At 41.6% G+C, this 17,294-nt stretch overlaps 1 long non-coding RNA gene across 1 annotated transcript; it reads left to right on the top strand.

Moving 5' to 3' along the window:
* The first annotated feature begins 667 nt into the window (after nucleotides 1-667).
* LOC138688999 (uncharacterized) lies at nucleotides 668-5,258 on the top strand. The gene is made up of 2 exons (XR_011327808.1): nucleotides 668-1,289; nucleotides 1,383-5,258. It is a non-coding gene; the product is annotated as an uncharacterized lncRNA (long non-coding RNA).
* Nucleotides 5,259-17,294: the final 12,036 nt, after the last annotated feature.

The raw sequence follows: 17,294 nt of genomic DNA on the forward strand, positions 1-17,294 counted from the left end.
GCTTCCTGCTCGCCCCATGCTTATACTGTTTCCTGGGCATCCACTGCTGGGCACTTTTGGAGACTTTTGCTGGGGTTGATGGACTTTTGGTCTGGCCCACATGGCTGCCCTCTGCAATTAATCCTGTTTGACTCAACGGAAATAGAAGAACAATTTGGACTGGCAGCAAGGCTTGACCTGCATGTTTTTTTGTGGAAGTATTTATAATTCTGATAAACCAAGACTGAAATTAAAGACTAAAGGAAACACTATAACTCTTCCCCTGGTTCTTCTTATTGTGGTTTCATTCCTTTGTTTCTTGATGTGGATTCCAGAAAATTAATTGAGCATTAAGACCTAAAGAGCAGTACTTTTGGGGCTGATTATTGCACGCCTCAGCTGCTGTAATAAGGTATGAGTTAATGACTTTAACCAGCTGAAAAGTGCAACAATTTCCCTGTAAATTCAGTGCCTGGAGTTACTTATTGCCTGATCACCTAGTCTGTAGCCCAAGAAAAAGAGGGAATTGAAAAAGCAGAAACTTACTGCTATTGCATTTAAGGAGTGTTAAATAAAAATAAGTTTAAAAATAAATCCAGATTCTTGCACTTCCTGGACATTATTGTCCTGCGCATGACATACCTGGCAGTGAGTCAGCACATTGCGCTCACATCTGAAGTTTGGAAGCTGTTTCATAACTAAAGAGAAACCTGTGACCAATCTGTAAAGGCAGCCAGGCCTGAATCTGGCAGCATCGCACATTGTAATATTGGTGTTAGATCAGGCTTGGCTGGTACAGGGATTGCTATCGAGTTGAATTTTGAGCACTGTCCTGCTTAGCTCTGTGTGTGCCACTCGTAGGTCAGTTAGTGCTATCAGTAACTTTCCCTCTCAGCTCCGTTTGCAGGAAATGAGCAAAAATCCTGTCTGCCCTGAGTGCTTTTCAATACAAGACAGAAAAAAGGGTAAGCTGAAATTCAGTGCCCCTCATGTTCCTGGCACCCTGCCTCCCCTACGCAGGAGGGCTACGTGGTTTTTCTCATATAGACAGCTGCATTTGTAAAAAGTGGGGTGGCTGGCCAGTGAAAATTCCAAGGTTGGACAGGATCATCCCAGCAATGTGAGGGACTGAAAGGCTTATTTTTGGATTTCAACCTCTTCAAGACAAAGGCCATCCTTTCATCTGTATTTTTACAATGCTTGGAGCAATGGTGTCTGCTCCTCATTGGAAACTGTGCCTGCTGTAATACTGTCTGTGTTTATTAATAGCAATAACAACAAAAGGCGGAAGCTAATGGAGACAAAGGATGGTGAGTTGCAGTAATTTATGTTCTTTTCCCAGTTTTGTCACATACTTGCTATGTGACCTTCAAGAAGTTATTTAATCTCTCTCTTTTTCAAAGTTCCTCCGGAGACGGACGATAACAGCGCTTAGCAAGGGTGTCGGGAGGCTTAATTGGGAAGTGCTTGTGAAGCCCGCCGGTCTCGGCAGAGGGGACGTGTTCTGTACGCGGCACGGTGGCAAAGGATCTGCAGGGAATGCGAGCGGGTCATCAAAACAAGACGTCTCAATGTTGAAAAATGTCAGACTGACCCTTTCTGCCACCTCCGTATAGTTTGGAGACAGACAAGGTAAAACGAGGGAATTCCTGCCCTGAGCAACGCCACAACAGGAAACATTCCCTAAAGGGAATGGAAAGGGAAACATTCCCTTTGAGCAAGCAAAGAGAAAATGGCCCCCAAGAAGGGCGAGCCTGCCCTGAGTACACAGGCGATTGCAATCGCCAGGACCCCAAATCTCCTCTCCTTTACACCAGAGGGGTCTCTCGGCCTTCGGCAAAGGCTCGGACGAGGGCGGGTGGTTGACCTTGACTCAGCCCTTGCCCCGTTGATCGCCACGGGTGCGGGCGGCTGGCGAGCTCCGGGAAACCGGCTGCCAGGTCCCATTATCTCCCAAGGCATGCCTGTGAAGGGAGCTGGCCGGGGAGGTGATTTACGGCGTGAAGGCTGGATCCCATCCCTCGTTCTGCCAGCGGGGTGGCGGTGGCGAGAAACGCCACCTCCTCCAGGAAGGGATGGCTGGAGCTGGGGTCCTGACGGTGCAGGATTGATCCGCTAACAGACTTGGATGTGGTACAAGCAAAACCTCCTTCTTCCCGTAACCGATCTGCAGCTCCGAGGATCTTATTTTGAAGGACCTCCGGGAGAAACCGCCCTTTCCTTTCTCCTGGCTTATCCCTGGTGCAAAGCCCGGCCGTGCCGTGCCACGCGGACCTGCGCTGCGTTTCCTGGCATTTCCCAATGAACTCCTACATCATGTCACCGCTGTAAATTTTCTTTTATTGCTTTTTAAACATTTTATTACAGAAGCCTGATCCCTTCAGTCAGAGGCCTTTGCTCGAAGATACCGCGCTGCAAACCCTCAGGGAGTCACAGTTGGTCCTCGGAAGAGCCCAGACTCGAAAGTCCATGTTTTATTTGGGGATAGCCCCTCCTGAGCACACGGGGGGAAGAGCTGCCAGAAACGCACATACGAATGTGTACCCAGATAAGCGAAAAAATTGTCACTTGATCAAGGGAACAGATTTTGTGAGTGCATCTTACACCATTCGGATGGTTCATCCGCCTCCTCAGATTAGTATTATCAAGGAGCCATTTAGATAGATGCCATTGAACCACTATTTCAACTAGCTCGTGACTAAATGAGAACTCTAACACTCGGGAGCATTTTGAGGTTTTGTGACCTTCCTTGTCAAATTTTAGGTTTTCAGATCAATGCCTGAATTACACCTATTCAGAGGTCCAGGGCAATGCCAATATATTTAGCATGTGAAATAAGTCAGGAAAGACACAAAAGAAAGACCAGCGGCAACAGTTAGCCACTGTCATGTAGTAAAAAATTTTCTGCGCTTTGTTTAGCTTTTTTTCATAGTGTCCTGTGTCAAAAACATCACTGAATAAGAATGGCTTGGCTTCATGTGACAAAACAGTTTCAGCATTTTATAACATTTGGCATGGTTTTCAGAGAAGTAAAATGCATGTCACAGAAGGCATTTTCAGCTGGGGCATGTCACTGCTGGATGCACTGGCATTTCATTTCACTGACATGCATGCTATGTGCTGTTGAAATGCTACAAATTTCACTGGGGTTTTTTTTTGGAACCTAATCCCTTGGTGACAGTAAACATGGCATATGAGAGAATCCAGATCCGAAGTTATTTGTGCATCACTTTACGTCACCCCAAACTTGCTGGATATGCTTTGCAAACTGCAGGAAGAGAGAAAGTCACTATTTTAAAAGTCTACTGCTAATTGCTGCATTTTTCAGTAATGACAAACATGGACGAAATTTCAGTTTCGTGATTCTGGGCAATGAATGTATTTAATCACTATAGTTGTAGGAATAAATACCAGACTGGGAATGTGATTGACCAGACAAGAGAATCAAGAGAAGTGCGCTGATTTATTATCTGCTGGAGTAACATTTCAGCTGTTTGAGGAAAAGATGGTCCAAATGAAATGAACAAATAAAGCCTGCAACTTTTATATGAACAAGATGGCTATCTCAAGAAACCCAGGCTCTATCCTGGATTAGCTCTGCTATATTTTCTTGCTTTTACATTTGCCACATTTCTTTCAAAATTTATTTAATAAAGTTGCATTAAAGGGTTCTGTTTATCATTAGTAAAAAGTAAATAAAATAAATTAGAAGTTTAAGACAGAGTGAAAGCTGTGTATGCACTTAAAGGTGTCTAAGCGACTGGATCACACAGCTAGAAGCTTTTCCTGCAAAAGACTACCTGACCTGAAACTGAATAAAGCAGAAAAATTCCAGCCTTATTGAATCTTCTCACGGAAGACTACTTAAACCCTAAAAACTTTCTGCCTCCAGTATGCAACCATCCTTACTGACTGGAGAACGAAGAGACCATAAATATGAGAACTGAGTAAAAGTTCATAGAAGTAGTTTTTTAAAAATGAAAGAAAAAAGAAATCCTCATTCAGTCTTACTTACGCAAACCAGATTTTCAAAATTACTATGTGAACTTCAGAATGAGAGCCCTTTCCTTTTTCCCAAAAGCCCTGTTTGGGCTTCTCCAGCGACGGTGTAGAAAAGATGTTTTCGCTGATCTGCAAACAGTTTTCCTGTCTCTTTGGAAAAGAATGAAGCTCCTTTGCTTGGGGACCAGACGTTTCCAGCCTACGTCAAGGTCTGGAATAACTTCAAACTCCTGACTGCTTTGTCGAATCTAAGTACATTCTTCTGGATCTTCTTTTGGCAGGTTTAATCATTACCTGGCTGAGTTCCAGGATTAAGTATGTGGGGTTATAGAAATCATTTGATACCTTGAACCTGGGGAGTTTCATTACCTGACTATCGCTGCGGTAGGAAACACTGCACAAGTTCTAAAATTTAATTTCATGCTCCATTCGTTTTTGTGTCACTGCTTGTTCTGTGACACCCAGACCCGCAGGTCTGTCCTCCCTTCCCTTCACATAGACATGTGAAAAGACAGCAACGCCCGGATAGACATTTTAATCCCAACTTTCCAGCATCTGCTGAAAAACTCAGAATGAATTGTAGCGTGTGGGTGCTTGCCCATCTCAATTATCAAGCAATGAGTAGGAAGCAGAGGATGGTAGAGCACTCTCCCAGGGAGTGAGGGATGTCCAAACGAACAGTAGGAAGGCTTTCCCACCCCCATCCATATAGCACAGCAGAGTGCAACAAATGTAGGCATGTTTATACTGATCAATACACATTTAATTATTGAACCTTCCCACCTGATGTTGGCCAATCAGATTAGAGAACTTTTAAAAAAATTTCTTCTCAAAAGGTAAGTTTCTTTCTGGATGGATGGATTGTCCCTAAAACAAGCAGTAATTCAGACAAAGGGACATACATCATCTTTAATTGACGAAGGCTGGTCCCTGAACACGATTAATCGAAGCTTAGTGCCAACTAATGAATCTGCAGTGCAACACCATTGTAGCAATTTGGCTTGGTGTTAGTGCTTCTAAACTACCACTTAATTGTTTCAGTTCACATAATTTGGATTTATGAATAAACATGTATTTTCCCTGGGGCTTTTCTAACCCTTTTTTTTTGTGGTGAACAAAGTAAAACTTCTTTTCAATTTTGGTACTTCTGCAGTGTTTTGCCTGAAGCACTGTTGGTTTTCTAAATTCTAATAAGAATTTCTCAGGGTAACATCACTGTCACTACAAGGACTCTGTTTGCTGAAATCTGTGATTAAATGTGCAAATGGAAAATATGATTCAATGTGTTGTTTTTTCTTAAACTCCCTGCCGCTTCCATGAGTTCATAATTTAAATCCTGTTAGCTTTATTTGAAAACATTTCTGTCTATATAGTATAGAACAGCATACAGAAATACAGTATACATCAGCGTACAATATTCTTTGCCAGTGAAATAGCTTTATCACAATTTTTAATTAACTTTAATTATTTAACATTAATATTTTAAATGAAACTCAATTTACCTAATAGTTGTTTATTTATTCTTTTGCCACTTTTCCAGGACTTTTTTCTAGCCCTCTTTGCAAATTCAGTGTCTGAAAAATAAATCATAATCCCAAAATGGTAAGACTAATTTTAAAAGACATAAGCTGTCATGGACTGAATATGCAAATATCCTTGCTTTGCCCTGAATTGCACAGTGACAGGAGAAGGCACACACTAACCAGCTAAGCTTGCAAGTCTCAACTTGTACATTTTAGGGTTTTTTCCTAGATTTTGCAGATTTTACTATAAAAAGTAAATGAAACATTGATTTTGAAAATCTTGGTGTGTAGGCAAAAGCTGGTGATGATTTGGGTCGTGTTAATTCCAAGAACATCCAAATCATGCACTCGATGTTTTATAAACATCAGGAGAGCCATCTGCAACATTTGGTCCAGGTTGAGAACTCGAAAGCCAAAGGGAGTCTCCTCATAAGCAGCAAGTGAGAAACTGAGCTTCGATGAACTGGGCTTTTAAGTCGATCACTTAACATTATGAATAGAGTCTGGCAAAAGAAAAAAAGGTGTGTAAATTTTTTGTACACATGCGGCTGAACAGAGCTAAATGATGTTTGGCACATCCCTGCTTAGTTTGAAAGCTAAAACTTGGCTTGTGTATTAGAAAAGCACAAAAAATATGGGTGAGTTCATCAATTCATTTTTTGGATGACAGATGTTGGAGATAACCTGTATGTATTAGTCATATTCCTTTATTGAAATGGTATGGATTTGGAATATAAATATTTGGCAATAAGTAGAGCCATATGAATCAAAAACCTACACATTATTTGAGATGTTTTTGAGTAAGACTGTGGATTTGAAACCAGTGTTTTTTGCTGGGAAGACACGGTAAGAAGGGAAGTACAGGCACAGGAAAAGGTGGTTTTACATAGGCTTGAAGACCATTCTGAGGGTCATTAAAGCAGATGTTCACTCCTGACAGGGTAAGAGATCCTAAAAGTAAAATGACTGGTTTCAATTACAAATGCATACTGTGATTCAGTTAAAATTAGACCACAAGAAATGGCAGCTGCTTGAAGTAGGATAGCCAACTGCGCTCTAGCCCATCTGCCAACCTCCACTGTTTTCTTTCAGGGATAAAACAAAATATACGTGAGATAAGAGAAGTTATTTGAGATAAGGAATGACACAGTTCCTTTCCTAATCAGTCATGGCCAACACCGCTTCACCGTGGCTGTCACGGTGTGTAATATATCCCTCTTTCCATCACACCCCCAAGTCATAGGTGTGGGGCCTCTCTTGCCAGGAGAGATGCAGTTGGCCCCATGGGGACCAGCACTGTAAGGTATTTATTCGCTGTCCTGAATACGGCTGGTGAGACAGCTGCAGATGTTTTATAATTGTGTTATCTAATATGGGTAAAAAAAGAGCATCATCTGGACACTCACCCATCCCAAGAGGGTTGGGTTTTTTTTAGTTTATCTTTTGTTTGGGGGTTTGTTTCGGGCTTTTTTGATTGCTTGTTTTCAGTTTTGTTTGGTTTGTTGTTTTTTGTTTTGTTTGGGTTGTTTTGCTTTGTTTTGGTTTTTTTGAATGTGTGGAAGATATCCTAGTCACTTTATTTATAATAATTATCTTCTGAAATGGTTTGTCCTACAAAGACTCCTTAGTCTTACTCTGAGGCATGGATGACTATATATTTCAGGAATTACACTGAAAAAATATGTGCTGTATGTCAAAGGAAAACTGGTTTTGTGTTTAACGTTGCAAGGACAGTGTTTGCACAGGAGACATCATTAGTGTGATTTACCAAGGCTGTGCAAACCCTGCACTCACAGAGAATGCATTGCCCTGTCTGTTCAGGAGTTGCACTGAATCAGCCCTTGCCTTTGCTTCTTTAAGTCGATGTTGTTTATGGGTATACGACTGTAGAAAGGGTCACTACCTTTGCAATGCGTATTTGGTTTTCAAGCTCAGAGTGAGGCGAAAGGCAGTTCTGCTGCTGCTTGGGATGGGCCCACTTCAACCAGCTTCAGAGATTTTCCTAACTGTTGCCAAGGAAGCTCAGGGAGTAATCAGGCTTCCTAATGATCACGTTAAAAAAAAAAACCCCAAACCTCAAACCTACCCACAAGACAAAGTGCTCTGAAAGGATTTGGGAAGAGGATTTGTGTTACAGCTGGATACCAGAGAACAGTGCTGAAAGGGAAACAGAAAACAGGAGCAACATCAGCATGGGAAGGGCTTAAATTAAAAAGTAGAGAAAAGACTGTGAGAAACATATATATATATATATATATATATATGCATAATTTAAAAGTGAGAAAGCGGAGGAGTCAGCAACATATGGAAAACTGTATTTTCCATAAATTAATGTGTCTTGGTGATACTTATTCCAGGAATATTATTAAACATTATGCATTGAAGTACACTTTCATGTGTACACAGGTATGAGTGTGGAGTGCACAAAAGAAAGCAGGAGGGTGTTGCTAGAAACGGCATCTGAACATTTGGAGAAGCTGCTGTTCTGCATCTGTGTTCCCCAGTTAGACTTATGCAACAGTCCTAGGTGATCCTTCGGGTTTCCTGATATCCCTGTAACTATACCAATGGCAACGGCGGCACCCTTCCACGCTCCCCAACGAAAACAAGGTGCTAGCACTCACAGCTCATCGGTGAAAAGCTCCCGACCCCCAAAACGCTGGAGAACAAACCTCGAGCAGCTGTACAAACAAGGAGCTGACAACCAGTTTCTATAATGGGTGCTGAACTTGGTCGACCTGACCACACAAGCAGGACTACCGAGTTCAGCCCTGACAGTAAGGGTAGGGAGAGCTATCACTGTCACCCTGGCAAATCTGGCTGAAAATGCCAACTACTTAGATTTATAGACACAATTCAAATGTGCTTTTTAGACTCCTTCTTGGTTAACCTCAACTACGAAGAATCAAAGAAACATTTTCAACCACCCTTTCAAGGACAATTTGGACATGAAGGATCAAGGGCACGTCTGGACTTTGAGAAAGTGTTTTCAAACACAGCTCTGCCTGGGGTAGATAGAGCCTTTCAGTACATTAGAAAACAATATTAAAACAGTTGGTTATCATTCGGTTAGGGAGATGCTAGCTGCAAAGCTGGTGCAGGCAGAAGGTTCTGCACCTCCAAGGGACCTCAGGATGTGGCCTCCAGTCTCGATTCAGTTGGATACCCGGTTAAAAGGCGATACCATTTACTGTAAACAGTCTTGTGGTTGTCTGGAGGAGCCGCTGCCTGCAAAGCTGTCTACAAGAGCTAATGTAGTCTTTATATGTTTTGTCTCCAGGTTGTGCAACGCATTTTGTGAAACTCATAAAAATCTCTGGGCCATACCTGGTGTATCATAAGGGTAGCCACCGCGGGATGGGGAATGGCAACTAGGCTGTGGGAGCAGGTTTGAGCACTCTGCGTGCCTGCCAAGATTTCAAAGGGAAAACAACAGGCAGGCTTTTCAAACTTCTGCCAGTTCCTGCTCTATCAGGTCACTCTGTTTATTTTTCCTTTATAATATCTTCAGTAACTTTAATAAAGCTCTTCTTATGACTAACAGCTTGGAGGGATCAGGATATTAGAGGAAATACAAAGGGAAAGACAACGCTAAGCAGGCCCCTCCCTTGTTTCAGTGTTGTGTCTCAAATCAATGTATGCAATCTGTGATCTTTTAAATAATTACCTGGTGTTCCATTACCTACTCCCTCTTTGCAAACCTGTTTTTGTGCTCCTGCAAACCCAGATCCCACCCAAATGCTGCCAGGCTCATTCCAGGGTGTAAAAATAGCTGAAATGCTGAAACAGATTGATGTTAAACTTCCATTGATTACTGTAAGGTGATATATTAAGAATTACCGATGTTAATACAAATGAGAATTAAGCATAGAAAAAAGTCTTGAGGAGAGAGGGAGAAGGAAGGGAAGGTGACTTTGTGGCTGTATGCATCCATGTGCACAGAGCGGTGCAGTACATTATTCATTTCAAAGCGACTAAACTGGTATTAGTGCTTGTGCTTCTCTGCTGTTTTGAACAAAGATGTCATAAACCGACACTAGAATAGCTTTTTGTGCTGTATCTCCATGGATACCAATGTTACACAGGAGGTATAGATTTTTCTAGTTAAAGAAAATTACATTTTTTTCTAACTAAGTTTAATCATAAATGTGCAAATGCAAGAGATCCAGTTTGTCAAAGGTACCTTTGTGGTTATGGCACATACAGCTCCTCGTAGCTCCTCTGCCCAGGGCTCCTGCTGTACTATGAAAGCACAGTTCCCCAAAACAAATATTCCTGTGTTGCAAATGTGTGTGCTTGGTATGTGGATGGGAATTTAGGAATAGCCACAGATATCTGCAGAAATTGGAGACAGTGAAATCTCTGTGCGGAACTCCATAATTGTTTACTCCAGGTCTTACCTTTAGCTTGGCACAATGTGCATGGCAGCACTAACAGGGAATAATTGGTAATAAATGACCTTTCTCTTCTGGCATACGTTTTAGCAGGATTTTCAGCCCGGAGTTGTGTTTTCAGTGTGTGCGAGGCGCATCTCCCTGGCTGATGACCCAAACGAACCCATCCTCCCACTCCTGACCACACACAGTCCAACTCCCAGCACCGTATGGCATTGCTCAACTTAGTTTGGAGAAAAAAAAAAAATATCAGCTTCAACCATCTATATACTTGTCTGGAAATGGGACGTGTGGCTGCCACGGGGCTCCCCAGGTCCCTGTTTCCAGCCTACCGATGGAGGGACAGAGGCTCCGCTCTGGGTGCTTGGGTTCTGCTGGTGGCCATCTCCTCACCCTCCTGAAACCAGGGTCCGGCACCATCCAGGGTTTCCCCCCTTGCTTGCAAACAAGCTGTCACCGACCAGCGCAGGGGATGTATTTTTAGCGTGTCGGAGGCAGTCTCCTAGCTACAGCTTGAAGAGCTCAGCTGGGCAGGGGCTGGCAGTCCTCAGCCTGCACAAAAGCAAACACCGCCGATGAATCCTGGTGTTCAGGCCAAATCCTGCCCCAGCCTTGCTGCCGTGTCCCCCACTGCCTGCCCCTTAGCTGGACTTTCAGGGTTTGGTAGAAATGTTGCCCAGGTATTCCTGTGGGTTCCTGGAGCGCGGCTGGTGACCAGGGCTGTTTACACCCTCTGCTGAGCTAGAAATGGTCTTTTGTTCCAGTACAGAGATGTACGCTCCCCGCTGCCAGGATAAAAGACCAAATATTGTTTATGTTGTATGTAGTAATCTATCTCACATCTGCCAGAGTCTGGCTTTATGTAAAGATGTGAAAGAGCATTCATTAATTCCTCTTTAAGGGCAAGGCTATTAAGAAGTTATTTTAATTTGGGGCACGAATTCAGAATTTCCACTCTTTCTGAAGTTGCTTGTCTTCCTTAAATTGCTATCTGTCTCAGAACTGTTTATGGATAATAAAATGTCTTTAAAGATTCTCTTTTGTTTTGGAAAAACCTCAGAGATAATTTGTCTGGCATCTCCTGGATGTTTCGCAGACACTGCATGGTTGCTGTTGGGCTGTTACTAGGATGACTGGAAGTCAGGCAGGGTTACCTAAGCCTCCAACTTTTCTTGTACTACTGAAACAGGCAGTGTAACTGCTGCAAAGTGCAGAGCACCCATGTAACCCAATAAAAGCCGAGCATTAGAGAAGATCGGGCTTTGAGACTGATCAATTCTTGTTTGTGAGCAAAATGTCTAACTGTGCCTTGAATTAATCAAGTTAATTTCTTTTTTACCCTGTATTGCCTTCCTTTTGCTCTTTGGAAAGCCTGCACTTGCTCTCTGAGAGCTAAATGTCTTTTTCCTAGACTTTACTCTGATATGCGCTGCGTAGGAATAATGAAACCTCTTGTTCAACTTTCAGGAAAATTCCCTCAGGGCCTGGACTTCTTTTGCTGCTGCCATTGTTTCCATTTGCCATTTACAATTTCATCTTCTGCATGCACGGATCTCATCAACATTTATTGAAGAGTGGGACAAACTCTAAATTTGCACTATTGCAAAAATGTGGGATGGGTGGAACATAATCTCAGACCGGGGATTGATGTACGTGTACCTGTATCATGCAAGGGTTTTGCTTGGAACATGCACCAGTGTTGTAGTCCAAGGAGTTTTCCTGAAAATTATTTCCCTCTATGGTTTCACCAAGCAATCTTTCCTCTTCAACTGCAAGGAGTTCTACACCTCCGAGATAAAAAGTGAACATTTACAGGTGCGATTTAATCGATTCCCATACTACTAAAAAAGAAGGAATTGAAGTCCTCTACAACAAAAATTGGACATGGTTATGCACCGTATATAGGGGCTGAAGCTGATGAACAAATGTGTTTTGAGGCTTCTATTTTATAGAGCTTAGAAAGAAACAGAGAGTCTTTTCATGTCTTTTATAAGTTTAGGAGTTACTTTTGACAAAAAAAAAAAGAAGAAAGAAAATTCCTTCCAGAAAGCTTGCATACATGATTACAGCAAAGCTCTCTTATAGGATAAATATGCTTATGTCCTCTTCTCTGAGCTGTTTCTTTCTGTTTTGGTGGAAATTAACTATTATAACTCTTACACTCAAAAAAAGGTATTTTTTCATATGCACTGGAGCAATCCCCAGATTTGCTGGGAACTACTCTAAAGAACGCAGTAAGGTCATAGTGCTGTGGCCCATCTCTAACACCATATCTAATGCTGTAATCTCATATTCCCCCTTTCCTCGAGTAAGCCTAGCCCTAAGGTGTCTTCCATGGAGTCAGCTGAAGTAGGAAGTAATTTCCCTTGTGACTACGGAGAATTTGAAATCAGACTTTTTGAGATAAACAGAAGTTTTCTGTGACATTCAAATGTCTCTACCTTTCTCTGGGCAGAAATGATGGACGAAGGTACTGCCACAAAAAAATTTTCAGCCAGGCTGGGTCTTTCCAAATTGCAGTGTGTGCACTAGAGTGAATTAGTGCATTGCTGGAGCGTCCTGTCCAGCTGGGAGCTGCTGTCATCGTCAGCAGTGGCATGTAACCAAGATACATTTGGGAACACTTGAAGCAAGCAATGAATCACGGGCTGTCGTGTATAATTACATGTCACTGGATAACGTAATGTTGGTGTTGGAGTGCATGTGGGCTAGTAAACCTTTGCTGGAATGGATGGACTGTAGCAAGACTATAAGGGCCAAGAGACCCACTTCTTCCCCCGTTGAAGTTTTGGGACTGAGGCTGGAGGTGCCCCTGGGGAGCACGCTGCTCTTGCCAGCACACAAGTCATGACTGAATGGAAGGAGGAGCATGAATTTTTATGGCCTGTGCTATGAAGGAAGTAAAACGAGAAGATCTAATAGTCCTTTCTGGGTTTCAAATCCATGAAAACATATGTGGTGTCATAAGACCCTCCCTGCTAACAGCAAAGCCTTTTCCCTTTGGTTCAAATGGCAGCGATCAGCGGCTACTTGCTGGCTGTAACGCATTGTTTACTTGTCTCTAGAGGTATGCAACTGATGTATTATTGTGCTTTGTTAATTTTCTTTTCTTTTCATACTGTCACATACTTTTTTCCTGAATTGTTTCTTTTATAGCTTTACTAAGTGCTGCCTCTTCTGGGAAATAACTCTGTGTTTGAGGCTCAGCCCTTCAAGGTGTTGAGAGCTCTGGACCTTCTCCAAGAAAGCTCTTAAGAAAATGGTCAGCTTTAGGTGTACGAGCAGTCTGGGCTAAGAAGCACCACGTTTTTAGGTGGAGTCTGCAGATCATAGCAGCCACTTTGCCAGAAATCAATTGATTTACACATATATAATGTCATTATTTTGACACTTCTCTACTGAAGGTTCTCTTAGAGCAACCCTGAAGTATTAGGGCAGCCATGGAGCATGTGTTAGTAACACACTATTGATTAGCTATGACTCTGAAGTGGTCTAGGGAAAAAAAAAAAAAAGAGCGAGGAAAAAAAGTCCTGTTAGTTAATTCTGTATTCAGATTTTTTTCAGAAGGAAAAATTAAAAGCCCAGACTTTGGGTGTTTATCTTTTTTAGACATCCACAGAAATCCACATTCCAGCTAAGAGATAAAAAGATACAACAAGAACAAGAAGAGGGGAATAAAGAATGTTTGAAAAGAAACAGCAGAGCCTGGACTGATGTATTTGAGCAAGAGCTGATGTTAGGAATTTCCATGTAGAATAAGCAAAATAAAATGTCATCTCATGGTTTAAATACTGCCAGATGATTCAATATACTTTTCACAGCATTCTTTTACCATGTGATATTCTCTTATGTTTGTTGAAGTCAGGAAATGAGAAACTGCTTGAAAGGGAAAGGTTAGGCCTCGTGTCATTGTATAATATATGCCCACAAGCCTATTATATTAACAGAGCTGCTTAAGATAATTCAGAATGGAAGATGGAGTTCCTTTCTACCACAGTATATTCTCACTGTGATCTGCTGACAGAAATCAGTGTACCATACACTTGTTAAATTAAGGTTCATAAGGAATAGAGCCGATGAGGGCATCACATTTTTTTCTTGGGAAAGTTGACGTTTGAACAAAAATTTTTAGCTTGAGTCAGGATGAAAAATCGAACTCTTACACATGTTCATTCCAGCAATCTATTAAATAAGACATAAAACGTTGATTTGAGTAAACTAAAACATTGTATGTCAATATTTGTAGAGTCTTCATTTAGACTCTGACTCTCATTTACAGTTTTTACTAGAATTAATTTGAAGTTCTGAAAGATTATTTGAACCAAAGATTAATTTTTATATTAAAAATGTTGAAATTGGACATTTTGATAATTCTCCAAATAGGCTTTGGGAAAAACTAAGTTGAGAAAAATGGCTCCTTGCAACAGACGCTTTTCTTTTCAAAGCACAGGTATTTCCTAAAGGAAAAATATTTTGTCCGAAAAACTCTCAGCCACCCATAATGATGAATTAAGCAATACATGTTTTAATTACCTTGCTGTTTACTTTCTCTGTAGTTTCCCAGACTTTAAGGAAACTATTAAATCAAGGGTAGAGAGGATTGTCTGTTCTGCTTGCGCTCATAAACCTCGAATATTGTGGTCTGGTCCGATGTCAGCCTGGTTCAGATGTTCTCCTGCCTGCCATGTCAGAGGCTCTGTTCATGACCAGAGGCACATACGAGGCATTAACATATCAGTATCACACATAGTCTGCACCATGTGCGGAGGGGGCTCAGAGGGGAAGAAAGGATTGCTCGCTAGCTGCATTTCTTCAATTCACATGCTTGACTGTCACTTGAGGTGGGAAAATCCAGTGAAATTTGGTCGGTTCTGGTTCTGGTTGGTATAAAAAATTGTATCTTTTTCATAAATCTTGTGATGTTTTCAGTTATCTCTGGGTTTAGCAACAATTCTGACCCCACCTCTAAATTAAAAAGGGGTTGGGAGGTGCTGCCTCTTTCTCACTCCTTTGGCTTTAAGATGTAATTCAAGAATTAAATGTTTAACGTGCAGTTTACAGGAAGAACTTTAAATGCACATGAATCGTCTCTACCGTTAGTGAATGTGAGGTGGAAAACAGTGATGAATTATGAGTGAAGGGCTTAGGATTTTAAAATCAGCAGTGTCTGGCCTAACACTGAAAGACCTATACTTCAGTGTGTGCTGTACCTAGCAAAGTGTCGCTCCTTTCCCCAAGTATAACCCATAAGCACTGGTACAAGGCAAGCAAGGAGATCAGGGTTGGAAATGGGGATTTTTACCAGTCTGGACTTATCCACATTTATTTTTTTACCTCTTCTCTATGGCATTATTCACATCTATGCAAATGTTCTATTCTGTATTACCACATTTATCACATCTTTTCTGTGATTTGGCAAGGATGCGGGGTGTGCTTACACTTCCCATACAGATATGAAAAAACTCTTTCTGTATGCTAACAAGGCAACCTAGCTCATCTGCTTTCAATGTGAAGGCCCATCTATAACTCAAGAAGACCAACAAGAGGTGTTTCTAAGAGCATTTTAGTTCAGCACACTCTAATTTATGTCTCAGAGGGACCTGGAAATGTGCAGTTACAGTCCTGCAACTCTTCATTTACAGAATCGTTTCTGCTAGTTGGGGCAGGACACATGGCTTTCTTGTTAGTCTTTGGCTCTCTTACAGGATTAGGACTTCTTCAGGATTTACACAGCCTTCGTACATTTAAATGTCTCAAAGGGGTGAGAGGAGAGAAGGAACTGTTGTAGACTGTGGTCACCTTTGTAACCTTCATTCCCAATACCGGAGAAGATAGCAAAGTCCACAGGTTTTCTATGCTGAGGATTGTAAATAATTCACTAAAAATCTTGGAAATAATCATAACCCATGGCATTTTCCAGAGATGACAGAAAAAGGAAGGGACTTTCAAAGGCATGAAGTATGAGCTCATTTCCATGATCTTTTGACCATGAAAGAAGAATGCATATGTGAAACTGTTGCACCCGGTCTGTCCTCTGTTGGCTGCCCACTGATTTATGCAAGCATATAAATTACTCAGCATCAGAGGACTGTGTATTGTGTGGCCTCAAGTCAGCAAGACAAACAAGTACATGCTTAATTTTAAGCAGATGAGTTGTTCCAAGAGAAGAGGCTTTCGTGAAAAATTAGAATTAAGCATTTTCTAAAAGGAACCGAAACATACATTGCTTCCAGATGAGCCTCCTTACAGAATCCAAACATCCTGACATCTGAATATGCTGATGTACCGTACTCCATCCCAACCAGACCCAATATAGTTGGCTTTTCAACAGAAATACGAAATACCTGAAGTATGGTGGAACCATTGTCTCAGGATGGAAGAAGCTAGACTTGTTCACAGGCTTCTGGAGTTTCTATTCTGGAGGGCAGCAATGCAGCTCTGGGAACAGAATTTATTCAGTTTTCCAAAGCAGTTGACTTCTTCAGCCTGTGTTTCAAAAAAATGCCTTTTGAGTATTCCTGTCAAAGTCTTCTATTAAAATTTTATTTCTCCTGTCAAAGGCAATAATTCATATGGTGGCAAGCCACAAACATCGCCTTATAAATGGCATTGTGAAAATATGTAGACAACATCCTACTTTCCTCAAATCAGGCACGCTAAGGACAACAGCTGCTGCCTTTCTAGCTTGGGGAGCAGGTGTTTGACCACCTACAAGCAGGATGTTTTCTCCTTGTATGAAAATCATACAGGTTTACTCAGCGATGCCAAAGAATCAAGGCAATGCAGTAGTCCAAAAATTAAAATGCTAACAGTCTTCCACTTATTGCATAACTTGGTCCAGTGCCACGGAAAAATACATCAAATTAATAAAAACGGAACAAAGAGTTTTGTCCTTGTATGTGCTGTTGAGGCTTTATGAAGCCACCTTTCTTGTTCTGCTGTTTGTTTATTTATTTTATGTCACCCTGGAAAAGTCTATATGGTGAATAATTAACTTGGGAAATCTTGGGAGCCTGGTATGTCTGAAGAAAGGCAAATGCCTCTGAGCTTCCTCCCAGTTTAATGGATTCTAAGGAAATTGTTGGAGTTGGTCCACTGACTGAACAGTATTTGCCCAAACCCTTGATTTTGAGTAGCATAAAGATATTATTTGCAAAAAAGGGGTTGTTTTTTTTAATGAAAGTGGTTAAAAACTTATTACAAGCCAATGGTAAATTAAATCTCCTGTCTCAGTAAGATGGTAGGAACTGATAGGAAGAACTGCAGGAGAGCAGCAGGAATGGATAGAGGCAGAGTCCCACAGCTGGAGCAAGGAGACATAAAGCATTTTGTAGGCTAGCCTAAGGTGGGAACTGAAGCTTGTTCCTCCATGGCACAGATTGACTGGGGCTTAGGA

The sequence above is a fragment of the Haliaeetus albicilla genome, chromosome 14 (assembly GCF_947461875.1).
Source record: "Haliaeetus albicilla chromosome 14, bHalAlb1.1, whole genome shotgun sequence".
NCBI lineage: Eukaryota > Metazoa > Chordata > Aves > Accipitriformes > Accipitridae > Haliaeetus > Haliaeetus albicilla.